Consider the following 12,324-nt stretch of genomic DNA (forward strand, 5'->3'; position numbering starts at 1 on the left):
ACTCTTTGAATGAGAAGGTGTGTCCAAACTTTTGGTCTGTACTGTATATATATATATTTACACACTGTATATGAGTATGTGTATGTATATATATATATATATATATATATATATTGTAGGAAGACAAAAGTGTCCGTCATTGACGGAAGGTATGTGTCACTGAGATTTCTGGCCTCGGTGAGGTAAGAGGTGGTAATTTTAAGTGTCAGCGGCAGTAAGTGCTGACTGACGCTATTTGTTATTTAGTATGGCTGTAGAGCCGTTCCAGGCCGGCTCTTACTGGGAGCACCCAAAGTGCAGGGTGGGTGGCTTCTACCCACGCTCCAGGCCGGTTTTTGGCTGGGATATAAAAACCCAGCCAGCAGTCTCAGCTGTGTGGATTATCCTCCATTTCACAGTGAAGATGTGGAGACGCTGTGGTTATGGGATCTGCATGAGGTGTGCTGCGCTAAAGGGCTGAGAACCGCATTTCTGGAAAACAGGCCCCCTAAAGCCTGCTGTGGATGGCTGATGAAAAACTGCTAACCAGGTAAACGTTTGGGATCTGTGGACCTTCCATGGTGTGAACATACACCAATACTGCAAACTGTTATTTTTGCCTTTTGTGTGAATAAACACTGCACTATTTAAGTTAAAGAATTTGTGATTGCCTCCATACTGCGTTCGCTAAGCTGCCTACCAGAGCAAATCCCAACATTTGGTGTCAGATGTGGGCATACGCAGTGAGGCTGGCCTGAAGGCCGAAAAGTTTTCGTTTTTTCCCCGGGCACGGGTGTATGTCCTTTATCAAGCCGGCAAGGTTACGACCCGTATCCCCTGACAAAATGGAGGCGGTCATGAAAGCCCTCAAGGAGGCTAACTTGCAGCAGCGGGAGGCAAACAAACAAGCAGCAGCAGAAAACCAACCAGCTGCTATTACAGCATGTGATATGTGATGGCATTATAAGGGGCAGGAGCGTCCCAGAACGTCCATGATGCCCGGAAAGCGATCCCTAAGATGACCCAATCGGACGACGTCGACACGTATCTGCCGGTTTTCGAAAAGGTGGCCATGCGGGAGAAGTTACCCCGAGACCAATGGGCTGAGGTCGTTGCTCCGTTCCTGGCGTCTGGACCCCAGCAGGTGTCCAGTAAATGTAAATGTGACAGTGCAGATTCCTATAGCGCATATACATACATACATATGTACACTCAGCTTTAAATATTATATATATATACTGCATATGTGTGTATGTATGTATGTGCGCTAAAGGTATCTGCACCGTCACATTTACACTACGTGCAGAATTATTAGGCAAATGAGTATTTTGACCACATCATCCTCTTTATGCATGTTGTCTTACTCCAAGCTGTATAGGCTCGAAAGCCTACTACCAATTAAGCATATTAGGTGATGTGCATCTCTGTAATGAGAAGGGGTGTGGTCTAATGACATCAACACCCTATATCAGGTGTGCATAATTATTAGGCAACTTCCTTTCCTTTGGCAAAATGGGTCAAAAGAAGGACTTGACAGGCTCAGAAAAGTCAAAAATAGTGAGATATCTTGCAGAGGGATGCAGCACTCTTAAAATTGCAAAGCTTCTGAAGCGTGATCATCGAACAATCAAGCGTTTCATTCAAAATAGTTAACAGGGTTGCAAGAAGCGTGTGGAAAAACCAAGGCGCAAAATAACTGCCCATGAACTGAGAAAAGTCAAGCGTGCAGCTGCCAAGATGCCACTTGCCACCAGTTTGGCCATATTTCAGAGCTGCAACATCACTGGAGTGCCCAAAAGCACAAGGTGTGCAATACTCAGAGACATGGCCAAGGTAAGAAAGGCTGAAAGACGACCACCACTGAACAAGACACACAAGCTGAAACGTCAAGACTGGGCCAAGAAATATCTCAAGACTGATTTTTCTAAGGTTTTATGGACTGATGAAATGAGAGTGAGTCTTGATGGGCCAGATGGCTGGATTGGTAAAGGGCAGAGAGCTCCAGTCCGACTCAGACGCCAGCAAGGTGGAGGTGGAGTACTGGTTTGGGCTGGTATCATCAAAGATGAGCTTGTGGGGCCTTTTTGGGTTGAGGATGGAGTCAAGCTCAACTCCCAGTCCTACTGCCAGTTTGTGGAAGACACCTTCTTCAAGCAGTGGTACAGGAAGAAGTCTGCAAGGTAAGAAAAACATGATTTTCATGCAGGACAATGCTCCATCACACGCGTCCAAGTACTCCACAACGTGGCTGGCAAGAAAGGGTATAAAAGAAGAAAATCTAATGACATGGCCTCCTTGTTCACCTGATCTGAACCCCATTGAGAACCTGTGGTCCATCATCAAATGTGAGATTTACAAGGAGGGAAAACAGTACACCTCTCTGAACAGTGTCTGGGAGGCTGTGGTTGCTGCTGCACGCAATGTTGATGGTGAACAGATCAAAACACTGACAGAATCCATGGATGGCAGGCTTTTGAGTGTCCTTGCAAAGAAAGGTGGCTATATTGGTCACTGATTTGTTTTTGTTTTGTTTTTGAATGTCAGAAATGTATATTTGTGAATGTTGAAATGTTATATTGGTTTCACTGGTAAAAATAAATAATTGAAATGGGTATATATTTGTTTTTTGTTAAGTTGCCTAATAATTATGTACAGTAATAGTTACCTGCACACACAGATATCCCCCTAAAATAGCTAAAACTAAAAACTACTTCCAAAAATATTCAGCTTTGATATTAATGAGTTTTTTGGGTTCATTGAGAACATGGTTGTTGTTCAATAATAAAATTAATCCTCAAAAATACAACTTGCCTAATAATTCTGCACTCCCTGTACAATCACAAAATTTTGCACAGCCCCCTTCTGTTACCTCCTCAGGGGCCCGCCCCCTTAACACTGACCTATACAGCACCCTGCCCCTTAACACTAACATCCATAGGGGACCGTCCACTTTTCTGCTACCTCCACTGTTCCCTGCCCCCTTAATAGAGACCTCCACAGCACCCGTCACTTTAACAGTGACTTATACCAAAATTCCCTAATGGACCCTATCAGGGTGTTGGCAAATGAATACTATTAACACTGAAAGCCAAACAAGGCTAATTACCCAAACTTGACCCTGAAATAAAGTGTATATAAAATGTAACTTTTATTCGTGCTGATTTAAAGATCTCTTGTGAGCCAACAAAAGTTAAAATTAGCTGCATCCGGTGCATATGCTATTAGAATTCATGCACTATACAGATGGTAGCCTGCAGGGGGCGTGCACTATTCCCCCAATGCTACACAAACAACCATGTCTGTGAAATGCTAATGTGAAACTGTGCAAAGATCACCAGTTACTTCACTGGCAGATGGACTCCCTTAAGGATAATGCAACGCCATGCACTGGTTACATATCCACTGAGGCTATATCTACGCTATACTGGATGCAGACACCTAAAAACTTCTAACTGCCCCCCAACATGTTTCACCAACAAAATGGCTTCATCAGGGGCACGGGCAGCAATGAGGCTGGGTGTTACCCTGGGGGTATAAAAAGGACATCCAGTCAGAATGACAGCTGTGTCATCCAATAGAAAATGCAATTGCCGGACCTGTGTATTGAAAGACAGGTGACTGGACCTATAGTACCAAACCTAGGGGAAAGATTACCCATTTGTTTGCAACCAATACTGATTCATTATAGGAGTGCCTCAGATGAAAAAATAAAATAATATATATATATATATATATATATATATATATATATATTTATTTATTTTTTAAATACCCAGACACAATCAAAAGCATTGGCAAGGATGTATTACATATTTATACATTGTCATAGTGCCCAAGCCAAGGAGAACCAGAGGATAGACCAGATGTGTAATAAACATGCTGTGATATTTTATTTGCATGATAATGTCACCTAGTAAATGTTATAGGATATATAGACCCCCTACTATACAGCAATATTGTACAAATGAACATCAATGTAGCATCAATACAAACGTAGACACAGCTATTTCCAGACATGTGATACATTTCCATGAGGGCAATCCCAATTGTCTGAAATTCTGGGGCGTATGCCCCAAAAAAATATTGGGGTAAGAAAAGGAAACCTGGATAAACTTTTGCTGCAAGAAGAGACCAGGTGGATTTATTGGCTGGATATCCTAAGCCTAAAAGGCCTGACTGAGGGCTTTGCATATACATCATTATAAACACTGCAGTGGAGTTTTCTCCATTAATTATGGTACATTATTGTATACGATAAGTGAGCGTTGATGGGGTTGCCAGCCATGAGATTTGAACCTTTCTGTTTTGGCTAATGGATATCAATATTTCTCTTCTGTTTGTAGGACATCTTTTATTTATTTTTATTTATTTTTTGCTGTTATGTTGGTACCATTCACATTCATAAAGTGTCTCATGCCGTCTGTTGGAATTTTTGGTGTTCGGTTTGGTCAGATGACATGGGTGTTCATTTGTACAATATTGCTGTATAGTAGGGGGTCTATATATCCTATAACATTTACTAGGTGACATTATCATGCAAATAAAATATCACAGCATGTTTATTACACATCTGGTCTATCCTCTGGTTCTCCTTGGCTTGGGCACTATGACAATGTATAAATATGTAATACATTCTTGCCAATGCTTTTGATTGTGTCTGGGTATTTAAAAAATATATATATATATATTTTTTTTTTTTTCAACTGAGGCACTCCCATAATGAATCAGTATTGGTTGCAAACAAATGGGTAACCTTTCCCCTAGGTTTGGTACTATAGGTCCAGACACCTGTCTTTCAATACACAGGTCTGGCAATTGCATTTTCTATTGGATGACACAGCCGTTATTCTGACTGGATGTCCTTTTTATACCCCCAGGGCAACACCCAGCCTCATTGCTGCCCGTGCACCTGATTAAGCCATTTTGTTGGTGAAACATGTTGGGGGGCAGTTTGAAGTTTTTAGGTGTCTGCATCCAGTATAGCGTAGATATAGCCTCAGTGGATATGTAACCAGTGCATGGCGTTGCATTATCCTTAAGGGAGTCCATTGCCAGTGAAGTAACTGGTGATCCTTGCACAGTTTCACATTAGCATTTCACAGACATGGTCGTTTGTGTAGCATTGGGGGATAGTGCACGTCACCTGCAGGCTACCATCTGTATAGTGCATGAATTCTAATAGCATATGCACTGGATGCAGCTAATTTTAACTTTTGTTGGCTCACAAGAGATCTTTTAAATCAGCACGAATAAAAGTTACATTTTATATACACTTTATTTCAGGGTCAAATTTGGGTAATTAGCCTTGTTTGTTTAACAGTGACTGCCACAGTACCCCGTTCCCTTAACAGTGACCTCCACTGTACACCACTCCCTTAACACTGACTTCCGCAGTGCCCGCCCCTTTAACAGTGACCTCTACAGCGGCCTGCCCGCTTATTAGTAACATCCACAGTGAACGCCCCTTTAACAGTGACCTCCACAGTGCCATCCCCTTTAACAGTGAGCTCCACAGCAGCTGCCCTTTTAATAGTGGCCCCTTCCCCCTTAACAGTGTCCACAGCAGCTGCAACTTTAATAGTGCCCCCCTGCCCCCTTAACAGTGACCTCCACAGCAGCTGCCCCTTTAATAGTGGCCCCTGCCCCTTAACAGTGAGCTCCACAGCACCCTGCCCCTTTAACACTAGAGCTTCACGACGACATGTGTCAATTTGCACCAATGTCGCGCAACAATTTTTATAATGATAGGCTATGGTGTCGCACTGTGAAATGCAACATGCTGCAACAGCGACGCGACAGTCTCAAAATATTCATCCAAGATAGATTTTTCTGTGACTGTTGCGTCGCAGTCGCAGAATGTCGCAGTGCAACACCAAACACCATAATTGGTGCAACATCAATGTCGCAGTGTAGTTGTGCCCTATGTGTCGTCAGACTTATTGTCGCGCAGCACATGTCGTCGTGTAGCCCTAGCCTAAAGCTGACCTACAGCAGTAAAGAAAAATGGCTGGGTTGTTATGGAAACCTGGAGTAAAACTGTATGTGGAGACTAAGGGCCTGGAGCTTCTATTGGCTTATATGTGACTGTGCATATGGCAGTTGGAATGTGAAGAGAAAGACTTGCAGGCTTCTATTGGATAATACAGGCAATTTTTTGGAAATATCTCAGGAGCGGTACGTCCTAAAGAGCTGAGACCCAGTCTAAAACCTTCCCGGACACCTGGTGTACTTGTGTGCCAAATTTGGTGAAGCTCGGTCCAGTCGTTTGGTCATGCATAAAGAACAGACAGACAGATGTTCAGACAGGCAGACAAACTCATTTTTATATATATATAATAGACTAGCATAAGAACCTGGCTTTGCAAGGGTATATTTCATCTATTTCTCTTAATGTTTCTGTGTGTCGTTAAAAGATATCGACAGTATCCCCCATAACAGTAACCTCTAAAGCACCCCGCCCCACTGTCTGCTGAGCTGTTTATCTAATCATATCATGTGTGATACTGTCCACTGAGCTGTGGTCGCGCATAAAGAACAGACAGACAGACTTCCAGACAGAGACATCCAGACAGACAGAAACTCATTTTTATATACAGGTGAAACTCGAAAAATTAGAATATCGAGAAAAGTCCATTTATTTCAGTAATGCAACTTAAAAGGAATAGCATAAATGCAGCTTAAAATTTTGTGAAAAGGTTCAATATTCTAGGCTCAAAGTGTCACACTCTAGTCAGCTAATTAGTCCATACCCCCTGATCAAAGGGTACCTCAAAATTGTGACTTTGGGGTTTCATAAGGCTTCGTTCACATCACCGTTCAGCCTTTTCGTTCTCCTGCTCCGTTTAGGGGCAGGAGAACGGAAAGGACGGATAAGCACATAACTGACGCCGAACGGAGTCAAACGGAGCCCTTAGGACCCCATAGACTATAATGGGGTCCGTTATGTTTCCGCTCAGAAGATGATTTTTAAGCGGAGACAAAAGTTGTGCATGCAGGACTTTTGTCTCCGCTTAAAAATCAACTTCTGAGCGGAAACATAACGGACCCCATTATAGTCTATGGGGTCCTAAGGGCTCCGTTTGACTCCGTTCGGCGTCAGTTATGTGCTTATCCGTCCTTTCCGTTCTCCTGCCCCTAAACGGAGCAGGAGAACGGAAAGGCTGAACAGTGATGTGAATGAAGCCTAAGCTGTTAGCCACAATCTCGCTTTGCCTGTAATGAGTCTCATATGTTAGTTTCACCTTTTACGTTGCATTACTGAAATAAATGGATTTTGCACAATATTCTAATTTTTCAAGTTTAACCTGTATATAAGAGATGGATTGGAAGTAGTATGGTAGCTTTTAATTAAATTTATTTTCTTATGTAAAAAAAAAAAAAAAAAAGTTAGCAGTTCACCACATGACTGACAGGGAAAAGTTGAGAAGACACCGCACTACTACTGCTCTGCGACGTCTCTCGCCAGATCTCAAGACGCAAGAACATTTATTTAATTACTTAACAATCAATCTGTGAAAGCAATACAAAAATGTTGACCTTTCCAAAGTAAATGTCAACATCAATATTTCTTCTTTATTTAATATAAAACATTGCTGCGGATGCTGAACCCGAATACTTGTTGGAAAACAATGGTAGAACGGTGCGCACTGTGAATTATACAATATCATTAGTGTAAAACACACAGCGAGATGTCAATGTCAAACCACGAAAAACACACATAGTAATCCTAAAAGAAAAGATTCATTATAGACATTCCGAAGCAAACATGCACTGCTCACCGGTAACACCAGATATGTTAGTATTAAGAAAAATGGGGGTCATTTGCAAAGGTTTTATACAAGGTATTAAGGCTAGTTTCACACTAGTGTTAAAACTATCCAGCTTAAAACATTTTTTTTAAGCTTCCCCTGAGAGGCTTGAATATACTATTTATTGCAATGTATTGCAGAATTGCTCGGTTTTTATGGAGCCCTGCCACCTGCAAGCTTCCATATAAATTACAATTGTAACAGGCTGGGTTTCTTCAGAGAGACCCAGGCTATTAAAAAAAAAATAAAAAAAAAATGGCTTTCCTGATCTTAGGGCGGACTGCCTCAGATGTCATGGTCACAATTGATTGCAAAATTTTTGGAGTAAATGTATGTGATCGGCTTTATTACCGATTGAAGACATTATCCTTATTATGTCTTCTGAGTGAAACAGCAGGCACATGGTGGTTATAGTGTCCGCTCCACTCTGGAAAGTACACCATCTTTGTGTGTAGTGCATGTCATTAAGGGGTTAAATATATTTTTTATTTTGTCTTAGGATGACATTTGGGGGCTTTGGAACCAATTACTACTTTTGCATGGACTTATGGACTCAAGTTATGGTGTAAATATACAATGGTTGCCCCGGAACCAATTAATATTGTAAATTTAAGCCCACTCACTGGTTGTTATTTGCTACAGTCGGCTAGAAGAGCTCTATTGAAGCCATAGCCCATTCATTGGACATGTGTTTTTAACCCTTTGCAGCTGGTTAGGAAATATTATTAATGGTTATATTTTTATTGGTGTATATTGTTGATAGAGTGAAACAGGGTTAAAAATGTTTGTCCTCAGCAATTTGTTGTGTTACGATAGAACAGGGATCTTCTGGCACTCCAGCTATTCTGAAACTACAACTCCCAGAATAATCTTTTCATTTCTTTGAGAGTTGCAAAAACAGCCAAATACGTGTGTACTGGGAGTTGTAGGTAAGTTGTAAAGTTGCTGACCTCTGCCATAGAGGTTATATCCTCACCTATCTGGGTCCTTTTTTGACAGATTTCATTCTAGGCACACAACTGCCGCAGGATGCGCGTTATTTATTACTGGGTGTGCATCTCGTCCTAAAGTAAGCACATTGTCAGGTGGCTGGTGCACAATCTCCCCCAACGTTTTTCCATTACAGCAATTTTTTTTTTAATATATTTTTTTTTTTATTCTGACTAAATCAATACCAAATACTAAAGGGAACCACCTTGAAAATGCAGTGCAATCGGCAGCGTGTTATAGAGCATAAGGAACTAAGTAGATTGATATCTTCTATAGTTTTATGGAGAAAAATTCAACTCCTCTGCTTAGGAGCCAAATGGACAGTTGAACTCAGTGATTGACAGCTAACTGTACTTGACTACATATACGGAGTTAGATGTCCATCAGTAAGCTTTGCCACACGACTCCTAAACATAGAATGAGCAGAGGTTTAATCCCTTCAGGATATCCACCGTATATGTGCACTACCTCAGACCAGTGGTTATCTGCAATTATTTAATGTTTTATATGTAATGTGATGTTTTTTTCTAGCAGGGAAGGTAATGGTTGGCTGGAACAGGGCTCACCAACCTGTTCCTCCTAGCTAGAGACAGAGGAGAATTCCTGTTCTGATAGTAGGGGAGTGAGGAAACACATGTTAGAGCTCTCACTCCCAGGAACTGTATCTTATTCCCCCGTGAGACCAAAACTCCAGACGGAAACTCCAGATATTCTCCTCTGAGAGCAACTCAATCCTGCCTCAAGACAACACTTGAGAGACAAGACTGCAGAGTAATCAGCGAGATACAGCTTTACAGACCCTGCTGCAAGATGAGGGACAACAGCTCAGACACCATCACCTACCTCATAGATTACAATGACAGACTAATCTTAAGCCTTTACCTCAGTGGACATCTAAATTCAAAGTGCTTGCTAGTGCCAACCTATTGCCATCCAACCAGCTACCATACCTCCTTAACTAGTGCCAGAGAAACTGCACTTTGTATTTATTGCTGCTGGATGTGCTACAAGTTATATTTTCCACTAAGTAAAAGACTTTTATACATTTCCTACTGGCCTCATTCTTCAAAACTATATTTTCACTGCACAAGACCCCTTGGAACGACAGCCTGAGGGAGTACACCATGACACAATACTTCATCAGTGCCACTACCACTCCCATCCTCTGCACCGGCTCTTCCGGGGCTCGCTGCACATGAATGACTGATGTCTAATCTTTAAAGATGTGGTTAGCCTAGGGCTAATGCTAATGTTCGGCAATAATGCCTATTACAGACACTTAACCCCTCAGGTGCTATGGTAAAAAGTGACCATAGTAACTGAGTAGTAAAAATGTGAACAATTATACAAATATGGTATTGTTTTATTATAGTAACCCAGAGAATGAAGGTCACAGGTCAGTTTTACTGTATAGGAAGCGTTGCAGAAACAATACCCATAAAACTGTGGAAATTTGGATTTTTTCCCCCCGCTTCCCACTAAATTGTATGCAATATAAAATGGTGCCATTAGAAAGTACAACTTTTCTTATTAAAAAAAAAAAAAGCCCTCATACTAGTATGTGAGCAGAAAAAAAAGTTATGGCTTTGGGAAGGCAGGAATTAAAAGACAGGGGGTTAAATGAACAAATAACAGTGAATGTCTTCTGATAAAACTGCTTAGCTCCTTGTGCTTAGTAACCTGTGGATGGCGCTGTGTTTTCATGGTTACAGGTTCCCATGAAGTTATTGTTTCCCATGAAGATTCTTTTGTCAGGATTTGTAGACAGTTATAATTCACATTTATCTGCCTCTGCTATCTCAGCTTCTCCATATGCCCATTAGGATCCTGACACAGAGACATACAGTGGGATCAGGCACAGAGATTACAACTACACTTTGAGATAAGACACTATTATTATTTCATGGAGAGAACATATTAATACTACTTTAGAAAAGTCCAAATAGATATTTTACCTGGAACATTTATCAATTATTTAATAAAAATTGAAATGTTGATTGCAATGTTGACATCAGACATCTATCTCTCTATATTTTTTTTTATCAAAAATATTATTTTCGTCTTGCACAAAAGTAAGAGGAAAAGGTCTTGCTCACACAAGGCACTTTGGTCACTTAGCGCAGAAAGAAGCATTGGCAAAGCTGATCGGTTATCTGCCGCAAGGGAGTACTTACCGTAGCATCTGTGTTTTAAAACATGCATTCTGATTGCTTTATATCTTTTGTAAGTATAATAAATCTTGTGTGGAGAAGCAACCACTTCACTATTGGAGACATGCTTCCTTGTATTTATTTATAGGATTTCAAGTGTCACAAGCTAAATCGAGTGTGGAGTTGCCTATAGCAATGTTGTGCTGAGATCAGCAGTATGTTCCAAAAGAATAGATGGTAACATCAGGATTGAAAATACTTTCCTGTAAGTGAGCTATAACCTCAGGTTTCCATTTCTCTATTAGCTGGATTTATTTTTCAAAGGGATTCTGTAGTTCTTTTTAACTGATGATCTATCCCCTGGATAGATCATCAGCATCTGATTGTCGAGGGTCCGACAACTGGGACCCCCGCTGATCAGCTGTTTGAGAAAGCAGGGGCGCTACAGGAGCGCCGCAGCCTTCTCTCTGTTTCCCTCATGTCACAAATAGTATCACTGGTCTGGGTGGGGCTAAACCGCATTCAAGTGAACAGAGCTGCCTTGTCAAACGTCTGATCGGCAAAGGTCCCAGGTGTTGGATCCCCGCCAATGAGTTACTGATCATCTATCCAAAGAAACTACAAAAGAACTACAGAACCCCTTTAATCTATTTTAGAGGCTGAAAAGTGTAGTAAGAAGGTAACTGTTATGACCAGCAAGTGAGAACCCACTGCCCCACATGACCAACTACCTCTGAGGGCAATGTCTAAGTACACCCCTCATTCTTCACACGATACCTCTGATAGTGAGGAGATACTTTCCCCAGGGGTGTACCAGGTGCTACCTCAGAGGGGAATTTGAACACGAGGGAATCGTTACCAGAGTGTGAACCCACTAGACTGACCTCCAGGTGACACAATACACCCAGTGGATGCTGGGGGGCCAGAGGCTAATCAGATGAAAGCATAGTCCGGGTACAAATGCAGAAGTCAGGCGGCAGTCAGACAAAGTCCATAAACGTAGATCAGGGCCAGCACAGGCTGCAATCAGGCAAAGTCAGTAAAATGTAATCCGAAGTCTGATACACAGAATGCCAAGAAGCAACAGAACACCTTCGCTCAAACAGGAAACTAGACAAGCTAGGAAAGTTGCTCTGATGCCTTCCTGTAGAAGAAGGCACCTTTAAATACCTCCTGCAGACCAGCTATATGAATGGGAAGATAGAGGGCGTGTGCAGGCTGCCTCACAAAGGGAGGAGAGACACGCCCGCACACACCCTAAATACACACAAGGAACTCGGAGCCAGGAGGGAAGTGCTGGTGGCAGTAATGTAAACCACAGCTTAAAAACCCCGCTGCCCGCATCTGTCAGCAAGGCTTTCGGCAGCGGAAAAGAGTGAAAAAGCCCCACGCCTATA

Source organism: Bufo gargarizans, chromosome 3 (genome assembly GCF_014858855.1).
Source record: "Bufo gargarizans isolate SCDJY-AF-19 chromosome 3, ASM1485885v1, whole genome shotgun sequence".
NCBI classification, from domain to species: domain Eukaryota; kingdom Metazoa; phylum Chordata; class Amphibia; order Anura; family Bufonidae; genus Bufo; species Bufo gargarizans.